Raw genomic sequence first — 21,745 nt, forward strand, 5'->3', positions numbered from 1 at the left:
AAGTCACATGGTTGAGCTTCCAGTGGGAGTAGAAAGTCATTTTCACCTCCCCATTGGCATATAAGCTAATGTAATATCCTCTGCAGTCTAGGATAATTAGGGCCGGTGTTAGCATTTCAAGGGCCCTCAACAAATGTCAATTTGGTGGCCCCTGGACACTTCTGTCTTTATGTATCAGTGTATCACTGCCATCCCTACTAAGCAACATGTTAATTCATGCTGCAGAATTTTAGAATTAGTGTATTCAGACTGAACTGTAGCTACTATGCTATTACATTCTGACATGCCTGTACCACACTATGTTGGCACATCTCACAGAGGGACACTGGCATTTAATTGCAACAGTGATACATTTTAACAACTCTATGTACAAGGCTGGACAAAAGTACAATACTGTTCCACCTCCCACACATACATGCACACATCCTCTACTGCTCCTCTTTGTTTCCCCCTATCTCAGGCTCCCCACACAATGCACATTACTTATTTCTTCCTTTTCTCACATTTTGCCTTAGTCATTAGCTTTTTCAACAGACCTTGACTTTATATATGCTCTAAAGTAAATTTTAAAGCTGTTTTTTCTTGTTACACAACCTTTTTATCCTGTGATAGTGTGAACAGAAATCATGATTAAGGAAAGAAATTTAGTGTTGCTGTTCAACTTCTTTGCTTCCTTTCAACACACCTTTCCTGACCAAGAGAGTAACTGTTTAGGAAATAACTCAATTAAGCTGGGGTCCTCAGAAGCCATAGGGTTATAGATAGCCGGGGGTGCATTTTATATAATTTTCTCCACCTTTTAATCCAGTGGTGGTCTGAACAAAAATGTGTAAGAAAAAAATTCAGTCTTATTTTTATCTTTCAAGGAAGACATAAGCTGTGCCCAAAGTTTAATGTTCAAAGCTGACAAAATAGCATCTCATAATAAATTAAAAAGGCAGTTGTTTTCAGGATTCATAAATCTTGCCTGCTTCCCTACCCCCACCCCACTCTTAAAAAAAGACAGCCACAGCTTATGCATCCCATTGATGTTAGATTGAGAAGAAAGCATAGGTTTAAATGGCCACAGTCATGTATTTCAAGTGACTGCTTTCATACACATACATAGCATGCCTCCTCCCTCACCACTATCCTGCAAAGGCAGCCACCTGTATATGTGCCTGATGTATGATTGTAAGGAAAGAGCAAAAGTAATGATTACAGTAATGTATTCCACTTTGCTGCTCCTAGGCAGTACACTGCCTCTACACATGTTATAGTAGCCTTTTCTTTACACATATAAGATCTGAGAGAAAGGTAAAACAAACAATAACCACACTGTCCCCACCCCAAATACAAGCTATTATAACCTTCTGTGCACACTTCTACGGTTGATCACACTGTCCCTAGCCCAAACACAAGCTATAATGGCCTGTGCATATCACTAAGGTTTGAGTGTGATGAACATTAAAGAACTGATGACCTCACAATCCCTACATCCTGTACAACCTATAACATCCTTCTGTACACATATCTGAGAGGGCTAGTTTTAGAATGGATTCAAATGAGGGCAGAGGCCACTACTAAGTCCATGTAAAAATCTACTTATACAGTCTAGGGTGTGGGGGCCTACTGACTCCTAGACATTGTAAGTGTCTGAATTTTCTGTGATTTATTTTTTTGTTATACCTTACTTTTGAAATATATAATTACTTGTTAACTTCCTTTTTAACTGCTACTCAGAAGAGTTATGTATGTATCTCCGCAGGTAAAAATCAATCATATTTTTAACACACACACACACACACACACACACACACACACACACACACACTCACACACACACACACACACACACAGACACACACAGACACACACACACACACGCACACACACTGCATGTTCACCTTCAGGAAAAACAGGATGAATTCCATTGCACCTACTGCATGTTTCTGAGGTGCAGGGTCTAAGCAGAGCACATGGATAGATGCACACACTGACAGTGAGGGTTTGCAGACTACACATAGAAAAAAGATAGCTAAGAACTCAACCAGAACAAAACACTGTGAAATGGCAGTGCACTGCACCACAGTGGCAATGAGCAGTTACTTTCACACACATCCTCTTTCTGCAAAGCCACCAAAAATAGCCATCTGTCATGTGTAAGGTCTATGTTTGTGATAGCAAGTTAAAGAAAATATGACCAGCTTGTTACTCTTAAATACAGTGCAACCATGCACCCCACATGCACACACAAGTATAATGGCAATGCTGATGATGGATGTGCTAGAAATTAAAATAAATTATAGCCAGTTTTTTACTCTTTCACTGCAACACACACACACACACACACACACACACATACACACACACACACACACACACACACACACACACACACACACACACACACACACACACACACACACCGTGTGCATAAGTCTACTAGTTTTGCACTTATTTCAGAAAATAGCAATATATTGTACAACACTGCTACTGCCACACCACATATGTGACTCTTTAACAGTTATCAAACAACAAGCGGGACAAATCTCTTTTTATTTACCTACTTGTAGAGCAATGTATATCTGTCACTAACCTTGATTTTGTCTAATTTCTCATAATTTTGCTCTGTCTGATGTAAACATTTTGATTTGTTGGTAAATCCTTCAAGATTATAGGCAATCAATAAATTCAGACATCAGAGTTTCATGCATCTTATTATCCAAAAATAGACATTTATGCAAAATGTGTTATTTCATTCACTTTTTAAGCAAATTAGAATAATATTTTAAAAGTGTTCCTGATCTTGGGCCTTTATTCTACTATTATTTTTGGCTTTGCTCAGACATCTTAAGCAAAGAAGTTGAGAGTTAAGTATTTGGTGTTCAGTTAGTATTTATAAAACTCCCTGAAAAAGAAAACCACCCCTGAAGATCGGGGAAGCTTCAGCTCTTCTTAAAGTCCAATGAATATCGGTCAGTCTGGGATGTTCATCTCTAGCACTTACTTTGCTCATGTTCATTCACTGATTATCAGCTTTATCTTAGCAGGGCTATATCACAACCCTGTTTCAGATAAACAGCACAATTGGAAAATTATTTTTTTTTCTCTTCAATTTTCATCAACCAACAGCAGCAGCTTTTGTGGGGCCACCACTCAGCCAAGGAGTATTTATGATGGGCCCCTAAGTCATGGGTGTCACAGGTGCCTAAAGCTGGCTATAATGTTAGTTTTAGTGGAGAATGTCCACCAGCTGGATTTAACTAAGTCAAGGCCACTATGACAGTGGTAAAACATTTAATGAAATTGTGAAGCCAGTTACTTGACAAAATACTTCAACTATAACCAGATATATCTTTGAATTTTAAAGGAGGTATACATACGAGTTATTATTACCCATCTGGTATAATAAAGTACACAAGACTGCTACACTAGCTGTTGTTGGTTTTACAAACATGATACAAAATATCAAAATAAGATAACCTGTTATGGTTGAGGAGCGCCCATTACTAGGGGAGCCCAGTGACTGTAGGGGTTGCTGGTGCCTAAAGCCAGCTATGTGGATAATGAGCTACTTTTTTTATAATTTAGACTTGTCCTGGACTGTGTTGAAATACTTATGACAGTGTACCACAATGGGCAAAAGTTCTGCTACAGTGTTTTTTACACTCATCCCTGCTGAGCTAACTGCTGGATGTCTTCCCAACTCGAGTAAGGCAAGAATTGTTGCATGCTAACTGTGCCTTTAGGTTGTTGATTATGCAGACACCAGTAGGCATACCATCAATTACTTCCCTGGCACAGCTGTGCATAGTACACATATGCATGATTAATAGATGCTTTACTGTGGTATGTAAGTAGCATGATCCACATTTATGTCTCACTTTACTGACATGAACATGCACTAACCATAGTGCACACAACTACTTTATGGAAGTATACAATGTGTTTATGGATCCAGTAATCCATTAAAAGGATACATATAAATCATGACCATTATCACACTCCCATCCCTGCTTGAACAAGGCCTAACCTAAATACATTACAAAAATCCTGGCTTAAGACTAAATACATTGCAGTATTGTAAACGGGTGTATATTAGATCACCGAATGCTTAAAAAAGTGAACGGTGATTAATTGACCCTATGTAGGTGAAATCTTACAATGTCAAACTATCAGAACAGCGATTTTTTTTTCTAGGGAAAAAAATCTCTGTTCCAAAAAAAAAACTTTAAACATTACATTAAGTTGGGGACTTCACCCCCCCCCACACACACACACCCCCCTACTTAAATATACCAACACTAATACCGCATTACAGTGCTGAAAATGGCAAAGTAACAAAGTGGCCAAGCGAATTCTTTCCCAGGGAAAGAATTTGCTTAAAAGCCACTTCGATATTTTACTGTTTCAGGCTTTTGAGTTCGACCAAGATGCATTTGAAAGAATGTGTCTTCAGTCTTCTAATAGGGAACCATTGTAAACCACATAAGCAATACATCAGAACAAATGTTAAAAAAAATGATCTTCATGAGAATCCACATAAAATGATTGCCGAAGTGGGTATGAAACCAAAATAAATCCACTAAACATAAAAAGACCTCTCTAATGGTAGCACTAAAAATGAAAATAAATGAATAAAAATAAATAAATACAATTTAAATGAAAAAGAACAGAACTGAAATAAACAAAACATGTGGAAAAACTTAAAAATAACACTTCATATTTCCATAATATATTACAAAATTCCTTCCCATCCTTTCACTCAAACACACACACACACACACACACACACACAGACACACACACACACACACACACACACACACACACACACACACACACACACACACACACACACACACACACACAAACAGAGTTAAAAAGTTGAAAACAATAAAATACAAACAATAATGAAGCATTGCACTGAGTTAGAAAGGCTACACTAACCTTAAATATCCTGCAACCATCCTGCAAATGTATCCTGACAAGTCCCCTGGCATCTGGCTTCATCACTGAAACACTGGATGAGATTCAGAGATGGCTAGCACCGTCACATAACACTAATTACATCAAGCTAGTGTTTTTAATTCTGTCCTGATTGTATATTATGAGGCTGCACTTTCATCTGAAATAAATGCTTTGGCACTAAAATTTATTCAGACGAATATGTAGCCACATTAATACTATAATTCCTAGTAATATTTTGGCGTGGGTACCAACTATCAAATGGAGAAAGCCACTGTTGTCAAAGGTATTGTGAGGAAAAAGGAGAATGCTTAGTCTCTGTTTCTACTTATACATATAAAATCTATGGAATACAAATCAAGCCGTGAAATCAGCATGCCTAAACTATCCTCTGATGCACCCAGTACTTTGTCATTTTAACCATCACTCTGTTGCTAATTGTAGGTCTGCTTAAAAGCCAAGAGTCAATCATGGGGCAAACAAGTAATGAGCGATCCCGATTTTTTCCTAATACAGCTAAGCAGGTTTATAGGCACCCAGCTTTTTCCTCAGCTGACCTTTTCAGACCCAGAAAGATAGCTGAACAAAGTTCTCAGAGTAAAGTACGATCGCTGAAAAAATGCTAAATACTCTCTTGTTTTATTTTATATTTCATCTAGTAATTTTTCTTAGTTGTAACTGCATAGAACATCAGATCTGCATAAGAGATTGAATTCATTGAAGTATCAGGTCAAGACAGCGGTCTTAAGAAACATGAAACACTCAAGAGTGCCACTTCATCTTTAATCCTTTATTTGCAAGTCCTAGACCTGGGTGTGTCACATGACTCATTTCCCAGTTTTCTTCTACATGTTTCATATATATATATATATATATATATATATATATATATATGTGTGTGTGTAATTAAATATATATATATATATATATATATATATATATATATATACATGTGTGTGTGTGTGTGTGTGTGTGTGTGTGTGTGTCTGTGTGTGTGTGTGTGTGTGTGTGTGTATGTGTGTGTGTGTGTGTATATATATATATATATATATATATATATATATATATATATATATATATTATCTGTATTGCACCATATACCAGGAATATGACCTCCCTCCTTATTAAAAGAAAATGTGCTCCTCTATGGCTGCTTTAGAGACCACATAACACTTTACACTGATGTGGCAAATTAACTCAACAACTATAGCTAGTCAGTCCTGAAATTAATACATTATAGAAACCAAAATAAATTAATTTTATTTATTTTTGACATGGTTTCTTAATCTGTTGTACCAGATGTATAGTAGATACTGTTTGTCTTACTCCAATACTGCTCACTCTCGCTCTCTCACGCTCTCTCTCTCTCTCTCTCTAGCAGCGTCGTAAAAAGTGAAAGGAACTCATAAAGTTATGTAAAAATTAGTTTAATAGCAAAGCTTTTGAGTTAAAACTCTTCTTCAGTGCTTAAAATCATACTAAAACACATTTTCATGTATACACCACATGAACAAATTCAAACTAATTGAAGTGCGGCAACAATAAAATAATTAAAATAAATAATTAAGTGCTTGATTCATGGAAAAAGAGACCTTCTCTTAAAATCAGGTTTTGATCCCCCTAGGCTGAATGTTACTGTGTGTCTAAAACATCTGCTTAAGTGGAGGTCTCTTTTTGCATGAAACAAGCACTCAGTTGTTCATTTCAATTATTTATTGTTGCAGCGCTTCTATTGGTTTGAATTTGTTCATGTGGTGTGGATCTACTTCAGAAGCTCTAAGTTTCAAAACATCGAACTTGAAACGTCCAAGACCAGTTTTGAAACTTTGAAAACCTATTGGAAAAAAAAAGCATTTTTTTTTACGTTTTTGCAGGGGGGCAAGCCCCTTGCACTCCAGAGACCCCCTGCTAAATAAATATACCAACTCCAAGATCAAACTACAGAGAAGAAAATAGTAAATATCTCATTCCGTGCTGTACAGCAATCTCCATTTAAAATGTTCAAAGTTTCAAAACTTTGATCTTATGGTCTCTTCTGAAGGGGATCCTATGGTGTATATATGAAAATGTGTTTTAGTATGATTTTAAGCACTAAAGAAAGTTTTATCTCAAAAGCTTTGATATTAAACTTATTTTTACATCACTTTGTGAGTTCCTTTTGCTTTTTATTCTTGGACTGTTGTGTTTGGAACTTTATACTGGGTGTTTACCAGTTTGGTTTCCAGCATCATCATGAGAGGCAAATGGCAACAATTCAAGAGACAGTTTAATAGCTCATTTCACATCCTACCTCACATCTACACATGTCACTGATACTCTGGCTTCACTACAGCCTCTGACGTCTCTTGATGAGAGTCACTCACTTGATTCTCTGGCACAAGCACTTACTCTGTAGTTTCATTCAATATCTCTGATTTCGTTTGTACAGACTAAGGTCACAGATCATGCTGATTTAATACATAATATCTCAGATTTGAATGTGGAGCTGTCACAGCTGCTTATATCTGTCACTTCTTTTTTTAGGGTCTTTGTCTGTCCCTTTATAGCTGACCTGCACTTGCTCCTGGTACCCTTCCTCTATTGAAAAAACAAAGAAAACCACTGCAGTAAAATGTGTTCAATAGCAACAAATAAGTATAAAAAGAACACAGAACATATCTGTGTTCTCTTTATACTAATTTGTGCTTCCTCTATCACCAGTTCCCTGGAGTCCACCTAAAAATGAATATATTCCGGGCAGAAAAGAGACTGAGGTTTCCAAGTGCAGCAACATACTGCTGCCATGGGGAGAAGTTAGAATGTTCTCAAAGTACAAACAATGTGCAACAACTTTGTTGCTTTGCACAGAACTTCTGCAACATACTTTGGAAGAGTTAGCAGCACTCTGTATAACATTGTTGGTGCTTAATGTACATACATTTTCATAATGCTCTGCAATTATTGTGGTCTGATTCAGCTCTAATACATATCCCATGCATAGTCATAAACATTTTGGCAACCAAAAATATGGCTAGTATTTCCTTCTCAGTCTGTGCATATCTAGTTTTATGAATCTGTCTAAGCTCTCAGTGTGTAGGCATAAGGTCTGCCCTCCTGCAGTAACATTGCTTCTAGCCCTTTTTGGCCTGCATTTATTTGAAGTGCAATTGATAAGGCAACATCTTGTTATTTAAGAATTTCTGCAGTTGTTAGACTTTTCGGTTGTTAAAAGCATCTAACCTGATTTTTCTAACCAACTCCATATTATATCACTCTGAAGAACTTAACCAAACCGGCCACAAGTAGAATCAAAACCAAACAACTAAAAGCTAAAGAAACATCCCTTCTTCACACCCCCTAAAATTTCTGTCAGGAAGTCAACAAACTTACTGGAATATCCTCTCCAAATGAGTTATCCCACCTAAGATACATACCCTCCCCATCATAATCTTTTACCTTCTGACTGCATCAGATAATCCTCAAACCTTCCCACATCCTCCATATCCATAATGCAGCAACACAACAAAGACAGTCTAAGGCCTCAGATTTCATTCCACCTTTTTGCTTCTCAAACACCACAAGCATGTTTTTCTCATACTGGAACAGATTGCTATGTTCTCACTACCTGGACCTGACACTCTCTTTCTGCCCTTGGTTCTTGAACACTCCAACATTTTCAGGACCACCCCTCTAAAGTACATTACAGCCATTGTCTCACCACTAATACTATGCCAAATATTTGGAAATCATCTTTTGTCAGACCAATACCAAAAGACACCAAGCCCTCTTCTTGCAGTCAATTCCACTCATCTCCATCCTACCCATCCTTGACAAAATTCTTTAAAAAAATCATATGTAACCAACTTACTACTTACAAACAAAAATACCACCCGCTCACCACCAAACAGCATGGATTCTGGGCTGGTAGGAGCACAGTGACTGCTATATGGGCCCTGACTGATAACATCTTAACTAATGTGGAATAAAATAACTCTTACTAGGGTGTTGTTCTTTGACTTAACCCATGCCTTTGACATTGTCAACCACCCAGTTCTACTTTTCCAGCAAGACATTGTGATAAATCCTGATGCCACCAGACTGTTCAAAGACTTTTGTTAAGCCACTCATTTCAGGTAAAGATAGAACCTATTCTTTTCAACAATCCCCTCATTCACTTTGAAGTGTCACAGGGCTAAATTCAAGCACCTGTTATGTTTTCAGTCTTCATTAACTAACTTCCCCAAGACCTGCTCTATTTATCATCACTTCTTTATGCAGGTGATATGGTCATCTACTGGTCTGACTTCTCAGATCACACAACTGAACCTCAACTTCAATAGGGCCTGCATCATTGACAGCACTACCTAAACATCAATCAACTATGGTTTGATGCCAAAAAATGAAATCCATGTTATTAGACACCTATAAAAGATTATTCAAATCCTCCATTCATTTAATAACCTTGGATGTGATAACAATCCCATTCAAACTAGCATCTCCTATAGATATTTGTAGAGTTGCCTAGACCAATCACTAATACTCCAGAGTACATAGAAAAGTTATCATCCAAAATGACTAGTCTACTCTTCTGGGCTGACAAAATATCTCAGTTCCTCATACTTCCAGCAAGGGCTGCTATAGGAAAACACATCCTCTTTATTCAACTTGAATACAGTCTTCCCTTGATTGCATTTCCCTCTGTCAAAACCATTGTCACCTTTCAGACTTTCTTCAATAAAATATGTTGATTGATATCATGGAATGAACATAATTGCCTTACTCTTTCAAAGGTTAAGTTGCTTCCACTACAGGCCAGGTCAAATCTTCTTCTTGATTATTTCCCCTTCATCATACTCAAAGCTAGACACCCCTCCCCTCTTCCAGTTTTTTTTCCTTCACTCAAATTATAACTGAAGAAGCCAAGCCAGAGCTGCTTCTTCCCTACAACCTCCTTCTCTCAGACTGTATAACCCACTTTTCCCAGACTGTACAACCTCCTTCTCTCAGACTTTACAACCTCCTTCTCTTAGACAGTACAACCCCGTTGTCTCAGGCTGTACAAGCCCCTCTTCTCAGGCTATGCAACCTCCTTCTCTCAGACTGTACAATTCCCTTTACTCAGACTGCAGTCTACTAGAAATTGCTTTTCTGTACTGACCCAAAAAATATTCCTGATTTAACTGGTCACCCAAATGACTCCGTGCTCAAGTCACAGTTAAAATAAGACTTAGTAAAACAACTTGAATGCATCTGTCCCCATAAAGGACATGTCACTTAAACTAATATCTCCAACTTCATAGTACCTTTATCTCCCACATACCTGATTCACCCGATTAACACACATATCCTGAACTATGATTCTGCTTACCACACCATTACTGCTCTAAGCCCAGTGCACATACTTTAGTCCCCTTTTCCATTTTATTGGTCACTATTAGCGTTTCTTACTGAGCTACTACTGCCCATATCACTACCAGTTCTACTTCTGCTTTAACTCTTTTCTCCCTTTTCTGTTCCACCTGTACATATATTCAGTTCATTAGATATTCTGTGTATATATTGTTTGTCAAATTTTTATGCTTACTTATAAATATAAATCACTGTTATTTTGGCACAACACATTATTTTATTGCATTATGATGTAACCAGGGCAGAACTTGTAACTGGTCATTGTTTGATCAGTGCTCTACCCTGGTAATCAAATTTAAATAAATAAATATCATGATTATGCTGCTATTACAAAAGAAAATCTATAGCTGAGAATTGTGGAATAAACCTAAGAAGGTATTGTGCCATTTCTAAGAATGAAAACAAAAATCTCCAGTTATGGTATGGCAGTACTTTAATGGACACATACATTTTAAATAAAATGTTCAGCAATAAAATTCACAGACTAAGCACTTTCACTCCTAACAACTGGGCTTCATCAGAGTCTGCAAATACAAATTCAATAAAACATTAAATACTCTCCTATCAATTAAAAACTAACCAATAACATGTTCATACTAATTGTTAGTAATTGTTATGAATAATTCTTGACAATTATTTGTCATACAACTAGAATAATATCAAGATGTACTTAAGCATTCTATGATAGTGTGATAACTGCCTTATCACAATCTCCAAGCTAACTAACAAATTTGTTTTTGATGTAAAGCATACTTTGTTTATTGAACTTGCAAATAAGTTCAAGTTTGACGTAAACCATACTTAGACTCGTGCTTTAAAGCACATTCTAACACTTGATATCCTTGTCATATTCTGCACAATTTGACCTTGTCTGCAGATTTTGTCTGACTAATTTAACTGTAAAACTTCATACATAGGTTACTAAGGAAACAACTTCTTATTGGTGGTGAATGCTTAATAACCTGGTTAAGGCATTTAATGCAATACTGTGACAACTATATAGTGCTCACATTAACTGTTTGCTGATATGATATCGAACTAACTCTATTCAGTTTTCTGTATCATCTGATTGTACTCATTTAGCATTCTTACAGCTAATTTCTCTCCCTGTTTTGAGCCTAGAGCTGTACTGATACTGCTAGTCCTATATTCAAACATACACTCTCCTTTCAGATAATGTACTATCCCTGTTTATCAAGCTAACCTCTCCCTTCTCCCCTCCTTTTTTTCCTAACTACCCAAGCATTAACTACTGGCTGGCTTATAGCCTATATACGTAACTACTAACTACTATTGAACAAATTCCTAAGCAGATGCAAGGAGCACACTGAGGTTCTGAATTCCAGCAGTCACTAAAGCCCCCTTTGCAACTTTGTTATGTCCAAACATCTTTTTTTAACTTAACTCTCACTGTATTTGTAAACTGTGCCATGTACATCACCAGAACGCGTCATATTCCTCTGTCCTGTATTTTACTCTCCACTTTGGTTACACTGTCTCCCTACAAATTAGCTTACCCCACCCTTAGCATTGCACTCTTACCTTCTCTATCCCTGCTCTCTACCTGATACTGTATTGTTTCGAATCACAATGCTATAGCTGCTTAGCTGATTCTTTTTCTTTCTCCATCTGTCCTTACACTTGAAGCCTTTCTGGGCACTGTTGGATTCTGTCCAACACACCCACCCTATGCTCTCAATCTGATGGTCTGCCTGATGGTCTTAGTGACCATCAACCAACCTTTCTTCTAAGGACCTGTACCCATCAAAGTAAGCCAACCATCTGACGCATAATCTGAAACAAAAACATTTCAATCCTAACAACTTTATCCCATCTCGAAAGAGCTGCAAATGGGAAGCTCTTAGACAACAACCCTTGGAAGAGGCTGTTAAATCTTTCAACAACACTTTTCTAGATATACTAAACTGCCATGCACTACCCAGAACTATTAGAGTAAAAGCCAACTATGCACCTTGGCTAAGTAAGGAATGCAGATCCCTGCTAATAGAAAGAGATAAAGCTTGGGAACAATATTATAAAAGCAAATCGCAAGTCTCAAAACTGTCATTTTTACAATTGAGAAACAAAGCAAAGAAATTAGTTAAACTTGACAAAATCAACTATTACCATAATATTCAAACAAAACATCATAACCACCCTCAAAAGTTCTGGGCTGCCACTAACAATATTCTACACCCAAGTAAATCCACAACACCCACAGAGACAACAATTGGTAACTCTCATAACATAGCAACTCCTTTCAAAGAATATTTCACAGAAACTATCCTATCCCTCTCAAATTCCCAAAACACCCCCACCACCTCTGAGCCATTCGTATCACAAAATAGTGCCAACTCCTTTACATTACAACCAGTCTCTGTTAGCACCATGAAAAAAATACTTAAAAAACTAAAGCCAATCACACCAACAGCAGACAAACTCCCTGCAGGCTTTTTGCAAATCACAGCAGAAGCAATAGCTTACCCAGTAACCATAGTAATAAACAGATCAAGCACAGAAAACCTTGTATCTGACATCTGGAAAATCTCCCATATTATACCTTCACACAAAGGGAGTAATTCTGCCGAACTGACCAGTTATCGCCCAATTGCCATTCTGTCAACCTTCTCTAAAATCCTAGAGAGAGTAGTTCATACACAACTGATGTATTATCTTCACACTTACCCAGTAACCATAGTAATAAACAGATCAATCACAGAAAACCTTGTATCTGACATCTGGAAAATATCCCATATTATACCTTCACGCAAAGGGAGTAATTCTGCCGAACTGACCAGTTATCGCCCAATTGCCATTCTGTGAACCTTCTCTAAAATCCTAGAGAGAGTAGTTCATACACAATTGATGTATTATCTTCACACACAGAAATTATTATCAAACACTCAGCATGGCTTTCGTCTTTATCACAGTACTACCACAGCCCTAATGTCCATCACTAACACAGTGAATAACTATAGAAATAATGGAAAATTTTTATCTGCCATCTTCTTGGAACTTTCTAAATCCTTTGACATGGTAAATCACAACAAACTTATTAACATTCTTGCTACCTTAAACCTTAGTATTCTCTTGATTATCTGGTTTAAAAGCTACCTATCAGGTTGTCAGCAGGCTTTTAAGTGGCAAAATGAACTTTCCTCCCTTCTTCCAGTAACTCTAAGAGTTCACCAAGACTCCATCCTTGGACCTCAAGTTGTTCTCTCTCTCTTCACCAACAAACTCTACACCACCACTCCTCATACTACATGTCGCTCATCCTTTTTTAGTACAGATGACAAACAGGCAGAGTAGTTCATTTACATAGTTTATTACATAGGGTGGATAGCAGCTTTATAAAATATAAACAAACTGATTAACTGACAAACTACACAGACATACATGCTTATATCTCAACAGCTTACTACAAAATGGCAGTCAGGCTTGCACGTGCTCAGTATTCATATACTTGTGCAAGCCCCTAGAAAGCTTCTTAAAGTTGTAAACACACACTGTTCTAAATCCTCCCTCTTAAAAGGATTGTCTTCAATGAAATGACATTAGAACAAGACATGCGATAATATATAGATATTAGAAACAAACACAATGTTCAAGTCCAAGTTGCTGTGTATCTGTAACATGGTCTGAAAATATGACCTACTATAGTAGCATAATATTCAGAATTGGATTTAGCAACAGAGACAGTCTTCGGTGAATAATTCATATCAGGAACTTCAGGATTCATCTCAGGAACAGGGATATTTACTGGAACATCCTCAGGAACTGGAATGCTGGACAACTTACTCTGAGATAAAGAGTCTTTCTCACAGGCTAGGTGCTGTGGTATAGGTCCAGACACCGGCATTAAATGTTTCCACTTCTACCTAAGCTCTGCTCCATGTGATTTCACAATGCATGATCTCAGCACTGGGCAAATATTCTTCACAACCTCAATCCGATCATAACCTTTGCACGTTTGCATTCTCACTATCTCTCCTTCATGTAATGGATTGAGCGGTTTGCTGGACTTATCGTAATAAGACTTCTGGAATAGATGCTTCTTTAACAGACAGACTTTCACAAATCTGTTATTCTTAGCACTTGGAACCAAAAAACTACTACTGATTGGTAAGGTAGTTCTGGTTTGTCTTGACAGAAGTCTCTGGGCAGGTGAACCAAGATGTTTATCACGAGGAACATTTCTAAGATTCAAGAGATTCAGGAAAACATCACTATTGTCTCATTTCGACTTCTCAAGTAACTGTTTTGCACTTTGAACTGCATGGTCTGCCAAACCATTTGACTGTGGATACTCAGGACTACTTGCAACATGAGTAAAGTCCCACTCTTCAGCAAATCTTTTGAATTGCTGGCTAGTAAACTGTGTGCCATTATCAGAAATAACTTTGCATGGACTACCATAGACTGCAAAATGATGCGTCATCTTAGTAATGACAGTACTGGATGCTAGATTGTAAAGTAGGTCAGTCTCGAATCAATTGAAGTAAGAGTCTACTAACACCAAGTAATGATGGCCATTTCACTCGAAAATGTCAGTGGCTACTGTCGACCAAGGTATTTCAGGAATCTGGTTTAGCTGAAGTGGTTCCTTCTGTTGATGTGGTTTAGTACTATTACATACAGAACAAAATGAAAGTACTCTCTCAATGTCTTGTGACATAGAAGGCTAAAACACTAGTCCTCTCACCCTCTTTTTTGTAGAATCAGTTCCTGGGTGGCCACGATGCAAGATAGTAATATACACATGTTGCAAAGACTTTGTAACAATGACTTTTGGACCTTTTTGACAATACCATTATCAGACAAAATCTCATCTCTGTAAGGAAAATAAGGTTGCACTTCTCGAGGTAAACTAGATTGCTTTGACAGCCATCATTGATAAAGTGGTTGAGCTTCTGTAAAACAGGATCTGAGGCTGTATGATTTCTAAACTCATCTAGACATGTGAAAGAAAGATTTCACTTCCATGACTTCAAAATCAGGTTTCTCATTGTCATGCTTTTTAGTGGTATTTCTGGGTGACCTGGATAATGTATCAGAAAGATAAAGAATTTTGCCTTTCATGTAGACAAGATTAAAATTGTACTTCTGCAATCTCAACATCATACGTTGCAATCTGGCTGGAGCTGAATGCATAGGCTTTCTCAAAATAGTGACCAGAGGCTGGTGGCCTGGTTCAATCTGGATAGGTCTGCCACAAATATAATCATGGAATTTCAAACATGCAAGCACAATTGCCAAGAGTTCTTTCTCTATCTGAGCATACTGCATCTCAGCTTGTGTTAGAGATCTGGAGGCATAAGCAACAGGTTGACCCTCTTGAAGGATGACTGCACCAAAACCAAAGTTCGAAGCATCACAGGAAAGAATAACTGGTTTGTGAACATCATAGAATCTGAGAGTTGGTGGACTGGCAATTCTCTGTTTCATGACATCAAATGCTCTGTGATGTTGTTCCAACTATGACCAAGATACACCTTTACGTGTTAGCACTCTAAGCAGTGTTGCTAGTTGGTTTAAGTCTGGAATGAACTTGTCTAGATTGTTAACCATGCCAAGAAAGCGTTGAAGGGCTTGAACACTGGAGCTGGCATCTCAAGAAAAGCTGTTTTCTTGGAATGGTCTAGTCGTAAGCCTGAACTGGTAAACAAATGACCAACATAAGTGACTTCTCGTAACATGAACTTGCACTTCTTAGGATTCAGCTTAAGATTCACTTGACAAGCTCTTTCCTGAACTTTCTCAAAGTTTCTCTCATGCTCAGCGTCACCAATACCTCCTTCTAGAATATCATCTACGATAATAGCACAAGGATACCCAAAAAAAATTTGCTTCATTGAACATTGAAATACTTCACTGGCAGAATATATCCCAAATTGCATTCCCAAAAATCTGTACCTGCCAAATGGAGTACTGAATGTAGTTAGCAATGAGGATTTCTTGTCAAGGAAAATTTGCCAAAATGAACTCTTTGCATCTAAGACAGAAAAAACAGTGGCATTTGGCATAAGTGCTGCAACTTTGACTGTATGCATTGGATGATGTGGTCTTTTGAGTGCCTTGTTTAAATGTCATGGATCAATACATATTCTGATATCATCTGAGCTTTGCTTATAAGCTACCACCATAGAAGGTACACATTCAGTTGGTTCATCTACTGGACAAATTACACCTTGTTGCACCATTTTGTCTAACTCGGCTTTGACTCTGTTTTGCATAGCTACGGGAACTTTCTAGGCTGGCCTCACAACTGGGCTGACATCTGGGTCTAACTGCATGGAGTACACAACTGGAAGCTTGCCCAGTTTGTCTTCAAAAGATTGGCATAGGTAGAGAAAATATACTGGGTAAAATTTGAGCTGTGGTCTTTTAAACTAACATGATGGACTTCCTTATTAAATGAAAGCAGTCCCATTTTCAAACTGCCTCTGAGCCCCAATAATGACCGGATGTGCCTTTTGACCACATAAAATAACAAGTTGTAGCTTCTCCCAGCAGAGTAACATGAAAGCATCACTGAGCCCTCACTTTGAATCGTTTCACCATCATAAAAAACAAGCTTTTGCACACTTTGCCAAATCAAGCTTCTCACCAGCACATCCTCTAGCAAATGTTTCTGCAGACATAACATTGCACTTTGAACCTGAATCAACTTTGAGCTCTATGGGTTTTCCACTTGTCTGAACAGTACAAAATACTTAATATTTTGCCCATAAATCTACTGCATTGACTGTTTCATTAAACACTGACACACCATCAACATAAAGAGTAGGGTTGCAGCTTTCTAAATGATCAACTTGTTTCTTTGAATGTTCCCTTTTAATAAAAGAGTGTATGCCTTTTGATTTACATAACCTTTTGAAATTATTCCACTTATTGCATTTGTGACATTGCTGACCAAAAGCTAAATATTTTTGCTCACCAGACTTTTGATCCTTTGTATAAAATAAGTGCCTTTCCATTGTAACATTCATTTGAGGGTTATACATTTGTCTAAATTTATGTTTTAAACACTTGTGGTCCTCCCTTGATCCAGATGATACAACTATATGATGGTTTTCCCCCTGTCCTGCATTTCCAGTAGGTGCATACCCATATTAACCTTCCCTTTCTATGGCTTCTGAGCCAGCCAAATTAAGCAGAATAAATGCCTTTGTATGGTCATCTGTATCAGAAAATGCAGCCTGTATGAAAATATCGTACTCTTGCTCAAATACTCTCCACTTCTCTGCAATATTATTGTCAAACACAAGTGGAGTTGGTTTTCAAAATCTGTCTGCCATGCTAACAAATTGTGCCCAAACTCACTGAAAAATATGGCCTTTGTAATCGTGTAAGAACAAGCTGCTGTATGCTCTTGTAATAACATTCAAATGCACAATAAACTCTTTGAAATACTGTACTTTGCAAAATATGCTCTGTAATAGCTATATTTGGAAAATAACTGTACTGTAACACTGCACAAACATGTGAACACTCCATACACTTCAGACAACTGGAATAACTTTGATTAATGTGAAAAAGTAGTGCTTAGTGAAACATTGAGGTTGTTTCCCTTATTTTATTGATTTTATGTGATTTGGACTTTATTTCAAAGATTTTCCGTAGTTATTTTGAATATTTCTGTTAATATATCTTAATATCAAATATATATGTTACTTAGAAATGCATTTAGAGCATTCTGAATGCCTCATTTCATATTTTGCGAATAAGAAATTGCTTGAGCAAGTTTAGTTTTGACCTGTTTTGCAAGTTATACATGCATTAGGGATGATTCACTCTTGTATATTCCTCCAGTATTAATTGAGTGCCTCTCAGTCTTGAACTGAAGAATCTGGATTCCTTTCTGGCCATATGTCCTTTTAGACACTCCTCTTCTGACACCATGTCACTCGTCCCTCTCTAGTATAGACAAACAGGCAGGGTAATTCATTTGCATGCTTTATTACATAGAAACACATCAGGATAGATAGCAGCTTTGCAAAATATAAACAAACTGATTATCTGACAGACTACACAGACATATATGCTTACATCTCAACAGCTTACTACAAAATGGCAGTCCGACTCGCATGTGCTCAGTATTTATACACTAGTGCAAGCCCCTAGGAAGCTTCTTAAACTCGTACACACACACTGATCTACACTACAGTTATACAATACACAGAAGACTCCACATTAATGTGTGCAGCCTCCTCCCTACAAGACCTCCTGACCATAACCCAAGACTCTTTTCTAGCTGCCAAAACATGGCTCACCAATATCCAACTTATTCTAAATTCCAACAAAACCAAGCTCATAGAGGTTCATAGATTAGTACTAGGCTAACTGCCCTTGTGGACCATTTTCAGCCTAGCCAATTACCCCATGTGAGAATCAAACCCTGCACCTTATGTTTCTAAGGTAAACACCTTAACCATTATGCCAACCTCCCACCCCTCCCACTCCTTCTCTTTTATCCTATGAGAACTCCCTCATCATATCTGTCATTTAATATCACATCCAAAAATAAAACCTCCATCATACCATTAAACCACACTAAACTTCTAGGTGTAGAAATTGACAACAATTTGAAATTTGATATTCACATCTCTCAAACCATTAAGAAAGTACACAAGAAACAAGGTTCCGTCTACAGAAACAAACAATTCCTGACCTTAAACACAAAAGCTACCACTGCTCATACACACACCTCTTATCATCACCCCTATAAGCCTATCCTGTTGTAACCAACCTCAGAAAAACTGATCTAGGTAAACTCTAATCCTGTTATAATAAAATTGGCAGGTTCACCACTGAATTCCCATATAGAACACATCATTGCACATCTCTTAAACTACTAAACTGGCTAGAACTACCACAACTATTAGTCTATAATCAACTAACCTTTGCCCATAAAATCCTGCATAAACCAGAAAAAAAATCCCTGCTCTCCAGAATCTTGTACAACTACACTCTAATCATTCTCTAAGTTCCAGCAATAAGCAACTTCTTGAAATCTCCAAAGCAAATAACTCAGCCAGAGACTCACTCTTCTCAAACTTCATTCCCAAAATATGGAATAAACTGCCAACCCTAATAACCTCCAACTGTTGTATAGTTCAATTAAAAAAACATCTAAAGTCACACAACTGAATCTTGGCTCTACTCTTGCATCCCTCCTGGCTAGTTCTGGTGCTGATATAATCTTAGGAGCCTACACCTCATACATGTCCTATTTCTCTCTTTTTGTTTACAGATGGAATACATGCCCACATTGACACTGTATACATCTGTCGTAACTTTAAAATGTGCATACTAACATTATGTAATGTGTGTAAGTTGTAATGTTCCCCTAAATTTTAGCAATCATATAAGTATGTCAGTCACGTAAATGTTCTTATGTAGATTGTTAACCATGCATGTGATGTCAGATTTTTATATTTCTGTATTTTTGTCATACTTTTAGTTTTTGTCATACTTTTATACTTTTTGTAATTCTTCTGCACTGTTTTGTACTGCTGTACTGTATTTCAGAGCTTTTCTCCTTGGGCCTCTGCTGAAAAAGGATCTGTGCACAGTCGGACTTTCCCAGTAAACAAATATAAAATAAAGAGAGAAAGAAATAAAGAAATCTTTCCTGATCACATTTAATAACTTACTAAAATTCAAGTTAGAAATTATAAAATAAGAAATAGATATAAAATGCAAGGATATGATTCAGTTGGATTTTATGCAGGTGGCTTTTCGAAGATTACCGGGAATGATAACAACATAAGCTTTAACAAAGCGGTCATTGCAACCCATGATTTTGACAATCTGTCAGCAGATGAGCCCATTAGAAGGTCAGAGAAACTACATAACCAAGCACAGGAAACATCTGTATCACCTCAGGGAGATTATGAAGTCTCGTTCATAGAGGGTATCCATCTAGCCTAATTCTTAAACTCATAAATGAGGTCACTAGTAAGCGAGAGCAAGGTTACTTTATTCCCCTTTTAGGGGATCATTCTTCAGGGCAGACAACTGCCTCCCAGGAAGATAACCTAGAAACAACTGACACGCTGGATACTGTTCTAGGGACTAAATTAGAATATACTATCAGTTTCCTACACACTTTCTCTTTAGATCACCAGCTAATCAAGGAAGTGTTATTTAAAAAACTGGGACTTAATTAGAACAGATCAGTGTATAGCTAGAAGTTTAATTAATGGCCCAAAAATAACATATAGGAGAGGAAATAACTTGAAAAGTATTTTACAAAACAAGATAAAGAAGCAGCATTCTAACAGACCACATGGCATGTTCAAATGTGGTACATGTGCCCAGTGCCGACATGTCAAGGTCTGTAGCCACATTGGTCTCAACAATATTGTTTATAAGATTAACAACCATTACAATTGCCAAACTAAAGGCATCATTTATGCTGCTAAGTGTAATTTCTGTAAAGCCTTCTACATAGGCAAGACTGAGCGTAGATTCAAATCTAGAATCTACGAGCATCAGTATGCCATTAGTAGGAAGGATAGTACTAATGCCTTAGCTAGGCATATTGTGGAGTATGGTGATCACTCCTTCAGTTATATAATATTAGAACATAGGGAATCTGACATTGGAGGTGGAGCCTGCCAAATCCTCCTGGAGATGGATGAACTTTCATGGCAAATCAAAACGAGGGCACACATCTTTCCTGGTATAAATGATGTTACATCAATTAAGTGTATTTTGAAGTGGCTGGCTCTTAATAGGTAACCACTCATCTAGTCTGCAATAAGGAAGGGTAATATGTACCACATTCAACATTTCTTTTATTTTCATTTATTTATTATTTATTTATTCTTTATCATCATTATTATTTATTATTCATTATTTTTTATTCGTAATTTTAGATGATATTAGTATCTGCACTTTATACAAGATCACTGTTAAACAACAGCAAAAGCATAAGAAACAAGGTGCTTTTGTGCTTTAAATATGTGTCAAGTTGAGCAAGACTGGTAAAAGCATTTTCTTGTTTAAGGTTGTTGTGGTGAAAACTTAATTAGGAAATGCACTACATGCTGATTGGTTATCAATTTTTAAACCATGTATAAATGTTAGAATAGTAACTAGTATTCTGTTTGTCTGAGGAAGGCAAGATACTTATTTTGCTGAAAGCGTATATCTTATATACACTTTTAAATCCAACGCTAACGTTTTAACAGTATAATAAATACTTGGATTTTTCAACATACAGAAGAACTTCTCTCATTGTTCCTGGTTCGTTTTAATAGTTTTTTGCTTGTTTGTTTGGTGAAGTGGTTCGTAGTCTCTTTATGGCGAACAGGACCGGAGATGCTTCTCAGAGTATGTTTACTCAAGTGGATAACTCGAATGAAGCTCGTGACAACAGTATTGGCAACCTTACTGC

This window comes from Protopterus annectens, chromosome 4.part1, assembly GCF_019279795.1.
Source record: "Protopterus annectens isolate FY-2018-M chromosome 4.part1, PAN1.0, whole genome shotgun sequence".
In the NCBI taxonomy this organism is placed as follows: Eukaryota; Metazoa; Chordata; order Ceratodontiformes; family Protopteridae; genus Protopterus; species Protopterus annectens.